This window comes from Anastrepha ludens, chromosome 3, assembly GCF_028408465.1.
Source record: "Anastrepha ludens isolate Willacy chromosome 3, idAnaLude1.1, whole genome shotgun sequence".
NCBI lineage: Eukaryota > Metazoa > Arthropoda > Insecta > Diptera > Tephritidae > Anastrepha > Anastrepha ludens.
In genome coordinates, this window is record NC_071499.1 from 125,412,857 (window position 1) to 125,434,010 (window position 21,154).

The following is a 21,154-nucleotide window of genomic DNA, read 5'->3' on the forward strand; positions in this document are numbered from 1 at the left end:
ATTAACCTCAAATGTGGTACGAATTTATTGGCTATAAGTAAATAAATGTGTTTTAAGACTACAAAATGCGTGTCACGCATTCTGAAAATTGAAATACGAAAAGTTTTACGAATCTCGGAAAAATTGTTCGCAATCGTTTTAAAGTGCCAATAATTAAGGTTCAAACATAATTGTTTAAAAATGTTTAAAATTTTAGTATTCCAAAGACGTATTAAAAAAAAATTCTCAATGTTCTTAAAATATCAATAAATAAGGGTTTTGAGCATTTTTGAAACTTTTACCAAAGTTATTTAAATCTCAATATATTAAAATTTTAAACAACTTTATAAAAATATAAATTATTTGTGTATTCAAATTATTTTCGAAATTATCTCAATCTCTCTTAAAACGTCAAAACTTAAAAATTTTTGAAATGTTTGAAAAATGTTGGGATTTAAATTTTTAAAAGAAGTGTTTTGAAAATTTTCGAAAATAATTCGTAAAAATGCGGAATATAAATCTTTGTAATTAAAAATTTTGAAAATTTACGAAACTTCTTCCAAAAGTTTAGAATTCAAAAAAATTTTTAATTTTATTAATTGACAAAAATTTTAAAAATTGTAGAAGTTATAAAATGTTCGAAATTATTCCAAGCTCTCTTAAAACATCAAAATTTAGAAATTTTAAAATCTTTGATAAATTTCGGAATTTAAATCTTCATAATTAAGAGTTTTGAAACTTTTTCCTATGTTTTAGAACTCACAAAATCTTTGAAACTATTCGAAGTTGTCTTAAAGTTTCAATATTTAAGAAGTTTTAAAATGTTTGAAAAATTTTGTGAGTTTTTTAGAAATCTTTGTAATTAAGTTTAATTTTCGAAACTTATTTCAAAGTTATTCGAATGTGAATATATTACAGTTTTAAAAACTTATGAATCCATAAAATTTTGAAATTATTTCAAGCTCTCTTAAAATGTCAAAACTTAAAAAATTTTTAAATTCCTTTAAATCCTTGCAATTGAGTATTTTGAAAATTTTCGAAAATAATTCGGAAAAATTGGCAACTGAAGTCTTTGTAGTGAAAAATTTTGAGAATTTTCAAAACTTTTTCAAAATTTTAAAATTCCTAAAATTTTTGAAATTAATTAAAAGACCATATAAAAGTTTTAAAGATTTTAGATGTCATAAAATGTTCGAAATTATTTAAGCTTTCTCATAACGTCAAAATTTAAAATTTTTTAAAAAGAATCGGAATTTAAGGCCGGCGGACCAATTAAAAGGTCAAAAAAATCGATTTTTTTTGTTCCTGAAATCAATAGCTTAGATATTCAAGAACATGAGGCACAAATTTTCAGAGTTAAATTCCAAGTATTTGCAGAGCTACAGAGCCGAGCGTAGTGCGGCGTCGAGCAACCGTGCGCTTATTGTTGTAGTGCTCCGCCCATTGACCGTTTACTTTCAAGCGCGTTTTCTCGGCTTTTCATTTTCACGATTTTACCTAATTTATGTACACGATTGCAAAAAAACTAAACGAGCTATCCATTTCATTCAAAATGCGTTATCTTCAGTATTGTTTTCTCTTCTAAGTGAATTAAAAAAAACATCCAAAAACTTTTTTTAAGCGACTTTTTTACCCAGTTGAAGAGTTTTTTTTTCCTTGAAAACCCACTTTTTTTTTCTACCTTCTCCCAATTTTCTTAGTTCACATCGAAGATAATTACATCAAATTATTGTAATAATCTTTTTTTTTTGTTTTCAGATGAAAATTGCAAGTTGTATCTTTTACAGAAGTTGGATACTTCAGTGGCAAGGCGCTTTGGGAATCTATTGATAACTCGGCTTACAATATATTGTTGGAGATTGTACAAATTTTTTTTTTTTAGTTCAAATATATATTAAACTATCCCCAAAACTTCATTTGGCTAATTGTTTTTTTTCTCATCCTACAACGCTTCGCGAAAATTATAAAATATTTTAGTTCATAAATTTTGTGAAATTATTTCAAAATTTCTTAAATTTAGACGTTTTAACAGAAAAGAATCGGAATTTAAATAAAGAGTTTTGAAAATTTTCGAATTTTTTTTCTAAATCTTTGAATTTATAAAATTTTTTAAATTGTTTTAAACTCTCTTCAAACGTCTAAATTTATATTAAGAAATTTTAAAAGTTTTGAAAAGAATCGGAATTTAAATCTTTGTAATTAAGAGTTTTGAAAATTTTCGAAACTTTTTCCAAAATCTTTGAATTCATTAAATTTTTTAAATTATTTTAAACTCTCTTGAAACGTCTAAATTTGAGAAATTTTAAGATTTTTGAAAAGAATAGGAATTTAAATCTTTGTAATTATGAGTATTGAAAATTTTCGAAACTTTCTCCACAATAAAATTTTTGAAACTATTCCAAACTCTCTTAAAACGTCTAAATTTAAGAAATTTTAAAACTTTTGCAATTTTTTCAATTTAAACCTTTGTAATTATGAATTTTGAGAATTTTCGAAACTTTTTCCAAAGTTATTCAAATGTCAACATGCACAAATTTAAGAATTCCTAGGATTTTTTAATTTATTTGAAACGTTGGAATTTTTTAAAACATTATAATTTCAGAAATTTTAATTTTTTGAAAAAATTCGGAATTTAAATCTTTGTAAGAAACTGTTTCGAAACTTTTTCTAACTTTATATAGAAATTGGAAAACTTTCAGAACTCCTAGCCAAAGTTATTTAAATGTCAACATACACAAATTTGAAAAATTTTAGAATTCATAAAATCTTTTTTTAGAATTTTAAATTTTTTTCTGAAACTGTCAAAATTTTATTATTTAATATTTATATTCAAATGCTAACATATACCTACAAGTTTGAAAAGTTTTAGGATTCATCAAATTTTTGAAGGCTTTCTTAAAATGCCAAAACAGAAATTAAAAAACTGTGTAAAATTTTCAGATATTAAATCTGTAGATTTCTCATTCCCTTATTCTCAAAATTTAAAGCAACGAAGTACTGCTACAATTTCGTAGCACTAAGCACAAAGCGAAATCGCGAGCAAATATGGCCTTAACACAATTATCCACGGTATTTACCTTCAAGCTCTCACTGCCAAAAAACAAAAACACAAATTTGTGATATAACAAAAACTACGCGCAGCGACGAAAGCAGGAGAGGTGGGTAGTGATTTGAACTTCAGAGACAACTTAAATAACAAAGCAATCTGAACGTGGAAGGGCACGTGACATGCGAACGAAGCTAACAACCACATCCACATATGCACATTTGCGCACGCATATTAGGAAAGTAATCACCGCTGAAAATATCAAAGTGCCTAAAAGTATACATGCGTGCTGGCGGCAAAAATATTTGTATTAAGTTGGGCAAATAGGGCGGCAGCAGTTTCGCAAAGTTTAGAAGACAAAGTGAATTTATTTTTCAAGCATCTAAACAAATGAGCAGGTAAATAAAGGCATAAGCGGGGGGGACGGCGCACACACATACAAGTAAATATTGCACTTTGAACCAAATTTATTAACTCAAATGTATAACTGTTATTACGCTGTTCACTTGCTTGTTTGCCATACAAATAGCTTGTTTTCTTGCCACAAACATATTTACATATCTATTTTTGCCGCACCCATACACACGCACGCACATATACATTTTATAACACATCTACTGTAGCTTAGTAATCACCAGCTGGTGCTCTTCTGCTTGTGATATTTATTGTTGGCAATAAACGGAATACCAACAAATGTTGTTTAGAGTGGGCCTACAATCACCTGCATCAGCAAATCGTAAAATTCAGTAACTAACCCGTACGCACTTCGCTCCACTTCACTCCACTACAAGCCGTACTCGCTGCTACATATTAGCAGAGGGTAGAGTAAATATCTCAATGCGCTTCAGCATTTGCTGTATTTCTGCATCTTAGTGCAGCCAGTCTTTCGATGTCTCTTATTAAATGTTTTGCATTAGCTAAGTAGTTCCTTCTAACACCGTGCAGACCTCTCTCTCTCTCTCATTTTTTCCTTCTCTGCGGTTACTCGTTTGCTGTCTAAGTTATGTTACAAGCTTTAGTGGCCCTTCTGATTGCTCGTTGCTCATTATCCCATTCATATATTCTTACGTTCCACATATTCATTTTGCCATTGCACTTGCCCCTAACGACCACAGCTAAGAGTAGAAAGGGTTAATTGTCTGGCTTTACACTTTGATCGAGTACCACTTGCTTTGGCCCTTAAGCTCAAGTACTCAAATCGATTGGCAGTTTGAGATTTAGCAAGGAAATTTACAAATTTTCGACTTAATTGTGTTCTAATAAATTATGCGGTTAACTTATTTGTTGTACATGCCCGGAATTTCGGAATTTGAAGTAGCTGGTGTTTGGGTGTGCCGGCAGTTGGGGGTAGAATTTGCTTAAAATAAAAAATAAAAGAAATTAAATAGAAGAAAGATTGGAAAAATAATAATATTAAGAAACTTAATAAAAATATAAAAAAAAAAAATAAAAAAAATTAAAAAAAAAATAAATAAAAAACTTTAGATATTAAAATCAAAACTGGAAGATTGTGGAGAGAAAACTTCAGTTGGGCTACCTGGACGTTCTGAAGCAGAACCCAGGACCCCCTCCTTTCTGCTCTGACGCGGGTTGGTTCCAAGCAAGGGTCAAGTTGATCGCGTGCTCAGATCAACGCTCTGTCAGCCTGTACGGCAAGGCCCTCGACCGACTCGGCGAGGTATGGCCCGGAGCGAATCTCCAACTAATCAAGAAGAGCGAAATTCCCAACAAACCTCGCGGCAGAGGAAGAATACCTGTAGAGCCATCCGATCCGGAAACCATCCTGGAGCTACTGAAGATCGGAAACCCGAACCTACCCACCGAAAACTGGAGGGTAGTTAAGGTGGAAGAGCCTTCAGGAAACTCCAGATATGTCACGCTGCTCCTGGACCAGGAAAGCGTTAAAGCACTGGACGACCGCAAGGGGATTGTGGCGTTCGGGTTCACTACCGCTACCATCTGGACCTATCAGCCGAAAAATCTCCTCGCACCCAGCGAAGAGAGTACGGCGGCCCCGAGATGGATGTCGATAAGCCTCTCTCACAAGCTTCGACGATGGGAAACTTATTCAACATCCAACTCGAGGACGAGGATAGACTTTTAGATAGCGGTGATGACGCGAACGCCACAGTCATTGAATGCTCATCTAACGGTGATGCAGATTAACCTCATTCTTCGTCTTTCTGACCTCAGAGAAGACATCATTCTCATCCAAGAACCTTGGATATCAAACGACAAGATATGCGGCCTGAAAGATAGGCACTACACCTTGTTTCAAGGTGAGGCTAACGTCAGATCGCGCTCTTGTATTCTCATTCGAAAACATATTAATGCTTTTCTTCTTCCCCTTAGCAATGCTGACACCACTGGCATAGAGGTTGAAGCTGTCCACGGCCCGATTTGGATTGTGTCGGCTTATATGCCCTACGACGCAGCGGAGGCGCCTCCTCCTGAAGCAGTGAGAAGGCTCGTCAATACGGCGCATCTGAACCAGAAACGCATAATTATTGGAGCAGACGCTAATGCACATAATATATTTTGGGGCAGTACAAACAACAACACACGAGGTGAGCAACTCTTTGATTATATTCTAGCGAATAAGCTTGACATATGTAATAGAGGTGATGTCCCTACATTTCTTAACTCGTCTAGAAGAGAGGTACTCGATATTACTCTTGCTAGCGAATCATGTACACAACTGGTGCAGGACTGGAGCGTTGATAAACAACACTCTTTTTCCGACCACCAATATATAACATTCACTTTAAAAGCCGAAACGGCAAAACCCATGAAGTACCTTAACAAAAAACGTATGAATTGGATCAAATATAAAGAACATCTTGCCAATGGACTTCCTGATATCAGGAAGTTTGAAATGGCAAATAAAAACGATATCGAAAACGCTGTCAACATGATAACGAAGACGTGTCAAAGCGCAGCACGACAATCTTGTCCCCTGACAAAAACAGGAGGTAAGCATAAACCTTTTTGGTGGACTCCAGAAATCTCAGAGCTTCGCAATCGAACTCGGAAACTCTTTAACCAATCTAAAATAACAGACGAATGGGAAGAATATCGACAATGTCTCAAAGACTTTAAGAAAGCTGTCAGAAGTGCAAAATGCACATCCTGGCGATCATACACTCAAGAATTAGAGAACACTTCAGAAGTAAGCAGACTACGCAAGATTCTTGCATCAAACCCAGTCTCTCCCAGTTTTATCATGACTCAAGATGGAACTTGGACTACTTCAACTGACCACACTCTTAGAATACTTCTAGAATCTCACTTTCCAGGCTGTGTTGCCAACTTATCTGCACTTCCCAGCACTCTTCAGAGTAATTATGGGAATAGATCAGATCTAATCAGCTCTAATAGCATCTCTACAGCAATACTAAGTTTTAAAAAATTTAAATCACCAGGTTCTGACAACATCATTCCAGCAGAACTTCAAGAAGGACTGGAAATTCTACTGCCTTGGTTAACAAGGATCTTTAACAAGTGTTTAAATCTCTCCTACCTTCCGACAATTTGGAAGAAATCGAAGGTAGTATTCATTCCGAAAACGGGGAAGCCTTCACAATGCAAACCAAACGACCTCAGGCCCATTAGCCTAACCTCTTTTTGCTTAAAGGCTTTTGAAAAAGTCTGAGATGAGCAAATCAAAACCCAACTTGATACTAAGTTTATCTCTGAGGCACAACATGCCTACACTAAAGGGAAATCGACTGAAACGGCACTTTATTCACTGGTGCAAACAGTGGAAACTTCCCTTCAGAATAAGGAGTACTCTCTTGTCGCATTTATGGACATAGAAGGTGCTTTTAATAATATTGAACCCAACGCTATTTTGTCTGAAATTGCCAAATTGGGTATTAATTACTCCATCCGAAAGATGATCGAACAAATGCTCCAAAATAGAATAATCACTTCAGAGCTTGGGTTAAGCCGCATGAGAATGTACGCCGTCAAAGGCACTCCTCAAGGCGGAGTGCTTTCACCCCTTCTCTGGAATCTCGCTGTAAACAGTTTGCTTCTAAATCTCGAAAAAGCAGGCTGCAAGGTTGTAGCCTATGCAGATGATATTGCTCTCTGCGTGTCAGGCAAACACCTGAATACCCTCACTGAGCTCATGCAACGCTCAATCAATATTCTGTCAAAATGGTGCACCGAATGCGGACTAAATGCGAATCCAGCAAAGACAGATCTTGTTCTCTTCAATAGGAAACAACAATCTCCTCCACTGCAAACAATAACCTTAAAAGGGGAATCATTACTCCTATCTGATTCAGCTAAATATCTAGGAGTTATTCTAGATAGGAAGCTGAGTTGGAAATTGAACATCGAAAACAGATGTAAAAAAGCTTTCATAGCTCTTTATACTTGTAAGAAAGCTATAGGCAAAACCTGGGGTTTTTCACCTCGGATCATTTATTGGATATATACCTCGATCATCAAACCGATACTCTTCTACGGTGTGGTTGTATGGTGGACAGCACTCGAAAAGCGGTGTAGAGTAGCCACAATTTTTTTTTTTTTTTTTTATTATTTCCCTTTTTAAATTACAATCTGTTAAATTTTAACAATAAGTAATTATTTTTAAAGTAGTGTTGGAATTCTTTGTTCTCTAACCAATGCTAGATAAACATTCAATTTTGCTTCAGATTATGCTACATTATATTATTTTCTGTGTTATAATTATTATTATTATTATTATTTTTGTTTTTCTTTATTGTTTTGTTAAATTGTGAGTTCTGTTGGAGTTAATCGTTTTAATCTTCGTTTTCCCGCTTTCTCCGATTGTGGTAGTTTGCGCATTTGTTCATTTTGATGATTTGTTAGTCTATGTATATGCTTGATGCTGTATTTTCTAATTGTGTCATCTATTGTGTCGATATTGAGGTCGCTGTGGATCACGTCGTTTGGTATATACCAGCCTGCTTTTGTTATTGTTCGAAGTATTTTAGATTGCGTCCTTTGAATTATTTTGATATTGGTTTTTTTGCTGTGCCCCAGATTTCAATGCCATATTTCCAAATGGGTGAGATTACAGATTTATATATCACTACTTTGTTGTTAAGGCTTAGTTTTGATTTTGAATAGTTATGCCAAGGTACTTTGCACTAGGAAGGATTTTTATTTCATTGTTTTTTATTGTTAATTTATGTTTCTTAGGCTTTCTGATTGTATATATTACTTGCACCGTTTTATCTTTTTTGACTTCTGTTCCCCAATTATCGAACCACGATACGGTGTTATTTATTGTTTGTTGAAGAATGTCAGTCGCGTTTTTTTCTATTTTATCTGATGCCATTAAAACCGTGTCATCCGCGAATGTGGCTATCATGCAATTTTTTGTTGTTGGGATCGGTATATCTGCTGTAAATATCAGGTACAATAGAGGCCCTAGGACACTACCTTGGGGTACACCTGCTGTCATTTGCATCATGCTTGAGCATTCGTCTTCGAACTTTATAAAAAAATGTCGGTTTTCCAGATAGCTTTTGAGAATGGTGAAGTGATTCTGTGGTAATATTTGGCTGAGCTTATGCAGTAGTCCTTTATGCCACACCCTGTCAAAAGCTTTTGCAATATCCAGGTAGACAGCTATGCAGAACCTTTTATTTTCCATATCATTTAATATTTTGTTTATAACTCTGTGGACTTGTTGCACAGTTGAATGCTGTCGTCTAAATCCAAATTGATGGCTTGGTATTATATTTTTTTCTATCAGAATTTTGTCTAATCTGGCAAAGAGTATTTTTTCAAACACTTTTGAAAGAATGGGCAAGAGACTGATAGGGCGATATGACGTCGTTTCTGATGCACTTTTACCTGGTTTGGGGATTGCCGTTATTTGTGCAACTTTCCAGAGGCGTGGGAAGCATTGTGTCCTTAATATGCTGTTGAATATTTGTCGTATATATGTAATTGCTACATCAGGTAGTTCTTTTAGTATTTTACCATTTATTAGATCGAAGCCCGGTGCTTTTTTACTGTTCAGATTTTTCAAATGATATCTGATTTCTGCTGAGGTTGTCATTTTCATTCTCTTTTCTGGGTTCAGCTAGTGCGTTTGCCTTCTCTTTATTGGTCTTTGCCCAAGTTCCGTTATGTGTTTTGATGGGAGGTTTATGTTGAACTGCTTTGACTAAGTTTTTAGTTGCTTTCCATAGAGAATAATTGTTAACTGCCGTGGCCCCCAAGTTATGTATGTCATTCTCAAGCTTTTTATCTTGGTGTTGTTTTAATATTGTTTTTAATTCAGTTGTTGATTTGTTAAGTTTTGCCTTATCTTCGGGATGTTTAGTAGTTTGCCACTAAATCCAAATTGATGGCTTGGTATTATATTTTTTTCTATCAGAATTTTGTCTAATCTGGCAAAGAGTATTTTTTCAAACACTTTTGAAAGAATGGGCAAGAGACTGATAGGGCGATATGACGTCGTTTCTGATGCACTTTTACCTGGTTTGGGGATTGCCGTTATTTGTGCAACTTTCCAGAGGCGTGGGAAGCATTGTGTCCTTAATATGCTGTTGAATATTTGTCGTATATATGTAATTGCTACATCAGGTAGTTCTTTTAGTATTTTACCATTTATTAGATCGAAGCCCGGTGCTTTTTTACTGTTCAGATTTTTCAAATGATATCTGATTTCTGCTGAGGTTGTCATTTTCATTCTCTTTTCTGGGTTCAGCTAGTGCGTTTGCCTTCTCTTTATTGGTCTTTGCCCAAGTTCCGTTATGTGTTTTGATGGAAGGTTTATGTTGAACTGCTTTGACTAAGTTTTTAGTTGCTTTCCATAGAGAATAATTGTTAACTGCCGTGGCCCCCAAGTTATGTATGTAATTCTCAAGCTTTTTATCTTGGTGTTGTTTTAATATTGTTTTTAATTCAGTTGTTGATTTGTTAAGTTTTGCCTTATCTTCGGGATGTTTAGTAGTTTGCCACTAAATCCAAATTGATGGCTTGGTATTATATTTTTTTCTATCAGAATTTTGTCTAATCTGGCAAAGAGTATTTTTTCAAACACTTTTGAAAGAATGGGCAAGAGACTGATAGGGCGATATGACGTCGTTTCTGATGCACTTTTACCTGGTTTGGGGATTGCCGTTATTTGTGCAACTTTCCAGAGGCGTGGGAAGCATTGTGTCCTTAATATGCTGTTGAATATTTGTCGTATATATGTAATTGCTACATCAGGTAGTTCTTTTAGTATTTTACCATTTATTAGATCGAAGCCCGGTGCTTTTTTACTGTTCAGATTTTTCAAATGATATTTGATTTCTGCTGAGGTTGTCATTTTCATTCTCTTTTCTGGGTTCAGCTAGTGCGTTTGCCTTCTCTTTATTGGTCTTTGCCCAAGTTCCGTTATGTGTTTTGATGGAAGGTTTATGTTGAACTGCTTTGACTAAGTTTTTAGTTGCTTTCCATAGAGCATAATTGTTAACTGCCGTTGCCCCCAAGTTATGTATGTAATTCTCAAGCTTTTTATCTTGGTGTTGTTTTAATATTGTTTTTAATTCAGTTGTTGATTTGTTAAGTTTTGCCTTATCTTCGGGATGTTTAGTAGTTTGCCACTTTTTACGGAGTTTCCTTTTTTGTTGAATTTTTTGTTTGATATGTATTGGAATAGACTCTTTTTGTTGAATTTTTATATTTGGTGTCGAAAGGGTGAGGGCTTTGATGATGGAATCGTTGAAAAAAGCTATTGCTGAGTCAATCTCGTTTTCCGTTTTTAATGAAATATTTATAGTCAATTGTGCTTCCACACTTTGTCGGAAATAATTCCAGTCTGTTTTATTATTATATAGTCCTCTAAAAGTTTGTTGGTGCAGAGATCCAAGAATTGTCATTAGAAGTGGGGAATGATCCGATGATAGCTCCAAACATGACTTAATGGTGATATGGGATTGTGGAATATTTTTAACAATACATAAATCAATTAAATCTGGTTGTTTTCTGATATCTGTAGGCCAGTATGTCGGCTCTCCGGTGCTTATGAAGTGTCCATTATTTTCTCTTATAGCGTCTAGTAATTTTCGGCCTTTCGAAGTTGTTAACCTTGATCCCCAAATAGAATTTTTTGCATTGTAGTCACCTCCAGCGATATATCGACTTCCTAGTCCGTTTAAATATTCCAGGTATTGATCTTTTGTGTTATTGAATTTTGGCGGACAGTATACTGCTGATATTGTTATTGGTCCATTTGAGCTATTTACTGAAACTGTCGTTGCTTGTATGTTATTTTTTCTATAACCATCAAGTTCGTGGTATTTAAATGTTTTTTTGATGATTATTGCAGTTCCTCCGTGAGCCTTGTTATCTGGGTGATTTGTGTAGTGTATGTTGTAATTGGGTATATTTACAAAAGTTTTATGAGTTGCATGAGTTTCGGATATTAGCATAATATCAATTGCTTTGTCTAGAATAAAAGTCTTGAGTTCTAGTTCGTGGCGCGTAAGTCCGTTTGCGTTCCAAATTGCTATTTTTATTTTACTTAGTGCGACCATCTAGCTTCGATACCAGTATGGTTACAATGTTCATCATGGTGGCCATTCGTGTTATCAATTGTTTCATCATAGTTTTAAGTTCAGTTAAATCATCTATACTTGATGTGGTACTATTAGGGTTGTTAAATTCTTTTGTTAATGTTTTCGTTGATGCTGCTTGTGCATAAGAAACGCCTGGTATAAGGGTTTGATTTGTATTAGTGCCGAGATTTTCCTGGTGATGTTCATTATTGCCTTGTTCTTGTGCGGCGTGAATTTCTTTTTTGCGTAGTGTCGGATATCTTTGTATTTGGAGTTTTTTGTAGATTTCGCAGCCTCTATAATTAGCTGTATGGTTTTCGCCACCATGAGCACATTTAATTTGGTCTGTTTCCGCTTTGTTCTTAATTTTACACATATTTGTCTTGTGTTTACCAGCACATTTAACGCAGACTGGATCTACCATACAGTAGTTTTTTGTATGTCCGTATCTCTGACAGTTTGTACCTTGAGGAATTGTTCTTTTTTGACGCGGTGGCTCAAAACTAATTTTACAGTGGAGTAGATGAGTTATACTGTATATGTCTTTATTGTTTTCGTTTAATTTTAGTTCAATTGAAAATAGTGACAGAGGTTGTTTTATTCCCGAAGCGTTTTTAATTTGTACGTTGTGAATATTTGTTGTTTCATGACCTAGTTCAAAAAGTTCATTTTTTATGTCTTCGATAGGAGTCGAGTGATGCATCTGCCGTAAAAATACTCTAAACCCTTGTTGCTCTTTTGGTCTAAATGTATAAAATTTTGTTTTTTTTTTGTTTTAGTAAGTCTATTATTTTTGTGTAATGTGTTGTTTCTTTCGGTTGGATTTTAATTTCGTTTCGGCTAAGCCACAAACGATCGAGTTCAAAGAACAGCCTGCCTCCTGATAACAGGATGCTTAAGTACAACACCGACTAAGGCTCTAAACACGTTGCTTCACTTGTTCCCTATCGATCTGGCTGGCAAAGCGATTGCAGCGAAAGCAGCGACACGCATGAATGCTATATCGAAATGGAATAAGTATCTTGGCCATTCGGCCATACTGAACAGGAACACTGTTATCTCTTCCGACATAGACTATCATGAAAGTCTTCCATCACCACCCTTGCTATTCTCCTGTTCACTCCCAACTAGGGAAGAATGGAAGACAAATCTTACCGAAATCGATGGCCCTCTGATTATATATACAGATGGTTCAAAACAAGACGGCAAAGTGGGATTTGGAATCTTTTCCAATTCCCCTCATATCAATCTATCATTTAGATTACACGACTACTGTAGCGTATTCCAAGCGGAAGTATGCGCTATCTGGTATGCTGCGAAAACTCTCTTAGAAAATAGAATATCACTAGAGGATATCCGCTTTTTCACCGATAGTCAAGCGGCCGTTCGAGCACTCAGCTCCTCTTATACCCACTCAGACGTGGTTCGATCCTGTCTCTTATCTCTTAACGAGATAAGTGTTCAGAATTCTGTCCAAGTTATCTGGATACCGGGTCACAGTGGATTCGAAGGTAACTGCAAAGCTGATGAGCTCGCAAGAGCTGGAGCTGCGCAATCAAATGCTAGTAACTTACCCACAATCCACATTCCGCTCTCAACATGTAAAATGCTCATCGATCGAGAATTTCACAGCATTGCTGATCGGAGGTGGCGAGTGGAAACTACTTGCGTTATGACCAGACAAATCTGGCCATCCTACAATCTGAAACAGGCAAAAACCCTTATAAGTCTTTCGAAACACGAACTAAGGCATATAACATCTCTTATCACCGGCCACTGCCTTTTGGGCACTCACGCACGTCGGCTCGGGGTTCCTCAAAACGACCTGTGCAGATACTGCGAGGACGAAGATGAGGAAGTATCGAGCAGACATTTGCTGTGCAGTTGTCCGGGTCTAGCCAGAAGTCGACTCGCTCTTCTAGGCTCTCCAACAATTGACAATCTTTCAGTACTCTCGAACCTGAAAATCGAATCTCTCATCAAATTTTCGAAACGAATTAATATCTTTGACCAAAATCTACAATAAAAATCTCGGTTAGGTGGGGAAATCATTTAAAATAATGAGCTCTAGGGCAACACAACGGACCCAACTTGCGGTCTATGTGGCACTCCGATGCGGGGTCACCCTTAAACCAACCAACCAACCAAAATCAAAACAATAAAAAAAAATTTATTATTAAAAAAAAAAATAAAAAAAATTGAGAAGTTAAAAAAAAATTAAATTGTAAAAAAATATATAAAAAAGAAAAGCTTAGAAACTTAGTCAGCTTATGTCGCTTATTTTTGTAAAGCTTTGTATTTAAGCCAAAAAATAATATTAAAAAAAACTTAATAAAATTAAAAAAATAAAAATAAAAAAAATTTAAATAAAAAAATAAAGTAAAAAAATGTAAATATTAAAAACAAAAAAAAAAAGTATTAATAAAAAAAAAAAATTAAAAGGTTAAAAAAAAATTAAATTATAAAAAAATATATAAAAAAGAAAAGCTTAGACACTTCGTCAGCTTATTTCGCTTATTTTTTATAAAGCTTTGTATTTAAGCCAATAATAAAATGAAAAAAAAAATAAAAAAATTTAAATGTTAATAACCAAAAAAATTATAAATTAAAAAATAATAATAAAAAAAAATTGAAATATTAAAAAAAAAATTAAATAATAAAAAAATATTTTTTATATACAATAGCTTAGAAACTTTGTCAGCTTATTTGTTTTTTATAAAGCTTTGTATTTAAACCAAAAAATAAAAAAAATAATATTATAAAAAACTTAATAAAATAAAAAAAAATGTAAAAAATGTAAATATTAAAAACAAAAAAAAAAAATTTTTAAATACCAAAACCAAAACAATTTTTTCCATACGTGCTAACAAAATTACTTAAAAAAAATTATATATTAATATAATTAAAAAAAATTATGTATCATTTCTAGAATTTTAGTTGAATCTTGAGCTTTGGCGTATTTAGAGGCTTATAGTAAAATTGTAATATAAGACAAATATTTTTGTGGTACGTTTTAAATCGTTTTAAACCGTTATATTCCACTGTTATAAGTATTTTAAGCTCGTTTCCATGCCAACTGGCAAAGAAGACCCTTCTCTAGTGGAGTTAGAGGGTTAAAATATTCCACAAAATTCTTTTCCATTGTTTTTCACATGAAACTGCTAAGCATTCGTGAGCGGGGTAGTATTATTGAAACTTGCAGTGACAGTTAAGCGGAATTAGTCGGTGAATGTAACATAAAACTGAATAGTGTTGCAGAATACAAAAAAGTTTGTCTTATTTGGGTACCTGGGTACTGCGGTGTTACAGGAAACGAGTTGGCTGATAAACTGGCTAATGAGGGCTCTGCAAGCACACCACGGGGCCCTGAATCCTTTCTAGCAGTCAATTCTGCACCGATTAAACTATGGATTGACGGCTTAATGAGGTCTACCCATAGAAGACGTTGGTCTGAGTTGGGCTCCTGCAGAGTAGCTAAGTACATTTCTCCTAGTAGAAAGGGCCTAAGAGTACTGGTAGGTGTAATCACAGGGCACAACACCTGTGGTCAGTATATGCCTACCATGGGAATCATTGACGACCCAATATGCCTATCATGTCATGCGAATGAGGACACTACAGAGCATTTGCTCTATAGCTGTTGAAGTGCGATGTTCTGAAAATGGATAAAGTTCACACGCTTCCTCTTTTTATCTCTTAAATTTATCAATGAATTCAAGAGCAGGGTGCTTGCACTTGCCCGACCCCCCAAAAATCTTATCTAATCGAACCATTACGAAGAACGCGGATTAAAATCTCTGCGCATGAAACATCACATGATAAACACAGTTTTTTCTATGTAGTAGCGATCGTCGCTCGGCGGGCAATGACAAACCTCTGCGTGTATTTCTGTCATGAAACAACTCCTCATAAAAATGTATCTGCCTTTCAGAGTTGGCTTAAAACTATAGGTCTCTCCATTTGTGGAGAAACTTCAAGACGCACGTCACAAATAAGCGGAAATAAGAGGAGATAAGAGAATGCGCGAACTCAGGTTATCTACTTTTAGCTTTTTGTCTTCGGCAGGTGTTTGTATTGTGTCCATTCTACCGCATTTCCTTCACTAAATTCATCTACTTTTACGCTATCAGTAAAAGTTATGCCGAAATTAAAATGTAGAAACTTGTCTGCTCAAGCAAATGTAAAGCGTACAAAGTTTTCTCAATCCAAAAGTAAGTGTGAATGTGGGTAAGCCCTCTGCAAATGTGTGCATGTTCAATGATTTTTATGAATTTTTTATTAGGTCAATATATAGCGAACAAATTGGTGCCGTTTTCAGAGCCACTTCAGCGACTTTCCCAGCTACTAACTTAGTCATACCCTGATGTAACAGTAGATTGTATCACTCACTCACGTACATATTCACACATGCTTCTTATCTTTTTTGTATACCGCCTTGTATACTTGGCTCCTTAATTTTTTTTTATTCCATTTGGTACTTCAAACACTTTTTCCTTTTATGCCGTTTTCTGTTTCTGTTTCTGTTTTTATTTTTATTTTTTTCGTTTTTGTTTCCACTGCTGTTTTTCACTTACGTTCTTTCATCAACATATGCCTGGCTTTTGTTATCGTCCACTCACCCATTCACTTGCTAACTGCCGCACTCGCTTCAAAACATCATCAAGCTTAGCGCCGCCAAAATCTAACAGAATCTCTGCATGATTGATGATATTTTCGCACGCAAATATTTTGTGCAAGACAAAATGATGGGGCGGGTAAAAGCGGTAAGAGAAGCTGGGTGGAGTGATTGTAATATAAATATGTATTAAGTGTGAGAAGGGGCAGCGTGAAGTGGAGCGGGAATAACACTAAAGTGGCATGTTGATGCTCATCAAACAAATTTGTTGTTGCGAGTGTGTGTGTGAGAGAACTGTTTTGTATTTGTGCATGAGCTTAACGAAATTTTTTACGATCCCAAACCGCCGTGTGGACTGAGTGCCACTTTTTGACGCAATATGTGTGGCTATAAATTACTACAATGGCTCCAAGTGTGTGCTTGTGGCATGTCAAAAACGAGCGAGAATTTGTTCGGTTTAGTTTGAATTGTTTTAAGTTATTTGTTAAAGTTTTGGGCGTCAAAAGTCAGCGGAAATATTGTTTTTTCTGCGCGTTTCCGTGGGAGATAAATTGCGTGGGCTTTTGGGAAGTGTTATCACAAGATTGTAATGCTTTGAGACTGCTACTGAAGCAGATCGTCTAAGCGACGCTCAACTCATCGATTTTCTTTCAAAGGTGAAACCGCAATTCTCATCTCATTTATGTCACAAGACTCATATGTGAGGGGGAATTAAGAGCGCTTTATTTGACGATTTTCTGCCTTTAAATAACCAACAAATGGAAAATTAATACGACCTCCTAATGGAGTAAATCATGAAATTTTTGTTAAATGTATTATTTGCAGGGACCTTAAACATTGCACGTTTGGTGTGACGGTCAATTCATTACGTCTTTCGAGCATGCCTGCCACCGCGAGACTATATATATATATATAATTGGTGCGTACACCCTTTTTGGGTGTTTGGCCGAGCTCCTCCTCCTATTTGTGGTGTGCGTCTTGATGTTGTTCCACAAATGGAGGGACCTACAGTCTCAAGCCGACTCCGAACGGCAGATATTTTTATAAGAAGCTTTTTCATGGCAGAAATACACTCGGAGGTTTGCCATTGCCTGCCGCGGAGCGACTGCTATTAGAAAAATGTTTTTCTTAATTTTGGTGTTTCATTGAGATTCGAACCAACGTTTTCTCTGTGAATTCCGAATGGTAGTCACGCACCAACCCATTCGGCTACGGCGGTCACCGCGGGACATTACTGTGAGGCTAACTCCAAATAAGTGCGAAATTACCAATTGAACCCAAATTCCGCCATATGCCTATTATTATGATTTTATGAGGGGACTCATGGATTTAAAATTTCTCAACTCAACAAATTTTTTTGCGCTACCCTGGATTTTAGAATAGGGTTTAAGGCGAAGTTTCTCACGCGAAATAAATGGGATTTGAATTCAGTGGTCAAAGAGAATACAACTGCAATTTGCACTGACGGTAAAGTGAATATTCGAAAGATCGAAAGACCTCGAGACTATCAAGTCTTTCCGCCTGTGAAATCGGAATAGTATTTTTCAAGCAGAAGTTCTCGAGATAAGGGAAGCTTGCAGGATATTTAGAAACCAGCTACAACAACCATCAGAAGTATGTATCTTAATAGAAATCAACACACTTACCACAGTGGAAAATCATGTGAATCAGCCTAACACGATCTCATTAGCAAGATTGAAGCCGGGCTGGAAACTGACGAAAACACAATGGGCGTGTTCGTGGACATGAGGCTTTTGATAATGTCACTTTCGGCTCAATATGTACTTCTGCTGAACGACACGACCGAGTTAATCAAACCATTGCAAAATGGATATATTCCATGCTCTCTGAGAGGCTGTTAACCGCTGGTGAGAACAATGATGAACTAGTCACCGTCAGGGCTAAGCAAGGATGAATTGGCCAACCGTGGATCAGCGGTTCCCCCACAAGGGCCAGAGCCAATATTCGGAATCAGTTCCGCAGGAATCATGAATTGGATCAGCGATTATGTAGGCAATCTACATAAAGAGCGATAGTCCGGTCTAGAACGTTGCAGAACTGCAAAGTGTTTTGTGACAAGTCCGAACAGAAAACTGTCAAGCTTTCTACTAAAACTTGGAAGGAGAGACGTTCGATTGATGGTCGGTATCATTACAGGCACAACCCATGGGGTCAGCATATGACCACTATTGGAATCATTGAGGACCCAATGTGCCTGTCGTGCTTGGAGGAGGCGGATAGCACTGAGTACTTTCTCTGTGAGTGTCCTGACTTTGCTAGAGCGCTGCTACAAGTTTTGGGTTCTGATGTCTTGAGAATGAGTAATATTTGTTCTCTAAAACTGGAGGATATCTACAGTTTTGCCAAATCTCTTGGTGCTTCTTGGCTCGACCTATTCAAAGTTCCATTTCAATGTATCTTTTAAGATAGTCAAGCAGCCATCTTAGCTTTAAAGTCACATATAAACAATTCCGAAATCGTCAGACAATGCAAAGAAAAACTTTAGTGTGCACAACAGAAATCACTTTTATCTGGGTACCTGGCCATATGAACCTAAAAGAAAATGAGAAAGCATCCTATAATAAATTCGAAGCGGTAGAAATGGACTGTTCCCAAAGCGTGCGCCAAAGAAAGATCTTCTCGGTATTGCAGAAGCAGGCCTTTGACAGTTGGACTAACACGTATACCTGCAAAATAATTAAACAAACTTCCCGCAATTGTTAAGAAAGCCACGAGCAGACATCTTCAGAATTACGTGAACAATAACCGGCCACTGGCCTTTGGCAGACCATGCCAGGAAGATGGGATGGCTGTAGATAGATGTAGAAGCTGCAATCAAGAGAAATCTAAGGAAACAGTCTGTGTGAGTGCTCAAGTCTCAAATTGCAGAAAAGAAAATAGACGACATAGGCAGGTTCACAGTCAAATCAAAATGGTTCTGTAAGAGGTGCATCAAAATGGCATCTTTTGTGCTGATTGGGTCAGGACTGTGTCACTCAGACAACATCTCAATAACCACTACCATAACAATTGATGGCCTATGTCCCAAAAGGTATTGATTACCAGACGAGTGAGAGAAAGAATAAATGTTTGTCAGGCCGTTCCTACAGGTAATTGTAAGTGCAAACGGGGGTTCGTAATTTTCGTGACAATATTTATTTTGTGCTTTAGATGACAAATAATCAGCAAGGCCGCACATTACGCAGCTTAACAAATATATGTTTATGCATATATTTTTACATTAAAGTATCCAAATACGTTGTTGCGATGCTTGTAAGAGGGCGTGCATACATACTTAGGCGTACATACACACTAATATTACGGCGTATTTACACATCCATACACCAGTGTAGACTTGTCAGCGCCTTCGCACGCATCTTTCGATTCATAGCTAAGCCACGATTAAGAATATAAGTGGAAGTGGCAAAAATCACACTAACAAAGAAGCAGATGCCGGCAGGTATCGTAAGCGTATCAGGCGGATATCAGACGTGTTAGTAACAAAGGCATGTATGTATGAATACAAATTGCCAGATGAATGGAATAAACAAATCACAGCATAATAAATGATAATAATTTGTTATTGTTATTGCATACATAAAACATATAAGTAGTAGGAGCACTTACTTGCATTTCAGTTGCCAGTCAGTCATTCACAAGTACACACACCTATGTGTATATGTATATGTATACCTACCTAGACCTACATAAGTGTTTCAGAAAATACTTAAATGCATAAATAAATACGATATGCGTGTGCGGGCAATGTGGAGAGGGGTGAGTTTATGTAGATGCTGAACTGTTGATAGGCTTAATGCAACAGCCATATGTGCGTATGAACTTAACGCAATACTCATACGCACACTTCCTATGTCTAATATGCACATACACACGCACGTTCACTCACACTCATGAAGATAGGCGTTGGTTTAATTCCGGCATACGTTTGTTGTAGACAAAAATTATTATATCTGTCATGGCCTTTTTTCGGAAAGCCTCAAGCACCGCACTTAGATTGCTTGTAATTGATAAGATTTTGTTTGAACCCGATACATATGTATATGAAATTACTAAAACGCATAAAAGTAGATAGCAATACCCTTTTGAGTCTTTGTTTAATTTACGAATGAATTGAATGGGTTTTCTTGTCTCGAGTTAATTTGTGCAAGCACACTTTTCTTTCACAGCAGAGTATTATTAGAGTTGTTTAACTGCTACAAATCGGTTGTGATGTGTAACACCTTAAACTACTAAACGCAGCAGAAAACGAATACTTGGACAAGTGACGCATACAACTATTAATCATTGTAGGCAATCTACGCACAAATTGTTGAACATGCCTTGATTTATCTGTGTTATATGCGTATGTATGTGTAATTACACATGGTTACGTATATATAACTACATACATATACCTTTGTATAGAAGACATGTTATTCCTTTTTTTCTATTTTGCATCTACTAGGATTAAATGTGAAATATCGACGTTTGACTTGTCCTGCTGCTCGGATGCCACACACTAAGCCGATTAGAAGACAACGGCAATTAGTGTGCTAGCAACCATGCAGAGTCGTAACGATAAGACAACATTTTTGTGATGGCATAAATTTTCTTGATGGTATAGATTTAATTTTAAAGCGAGTCCATAACTAAAAAATTGCTTGAGGCTGCAGAAGACCAAACGAGTTCGCATTGGTTAGTGTGCAAACACAGGGATTTAGTGATTTGTGGCAACAATAGTGGGTGCGATAAATTAGTGGTAAATAAAATGTGACAATTAAGTAAAATTGCCGCTCCGAGCATAAAAGTGATTGAAAACGAAATTGGTATAAACTGGTCTATAGCTAGAAATCTAAGCAAATGAAGCAGTAAGCAGAAAAGCTTACAAAAGTACACACCAAGTAAAAAATAACACTTTTTATAACTGGCATTAACTGGCCTAAAGCTAAAAATTTGAGAAAATGACGCAGTTAGCACAAA

The 21,154-nt window shown here is 35.9% G+C and overlaps 1 protein-coding gene across 5 annotated transcripts in view; it reads right to left on the reverse strand.

Moving 5' to 3' along the window:
* The window catches only part of LOC128859051 (uncharacterized), a 196,427-nt gene that overhangs the window by 3,746 nt on the left and 171,527 nt on the right, over window positions 1-21,154 (reverse strand). The window lies entirely within an intron of this gene.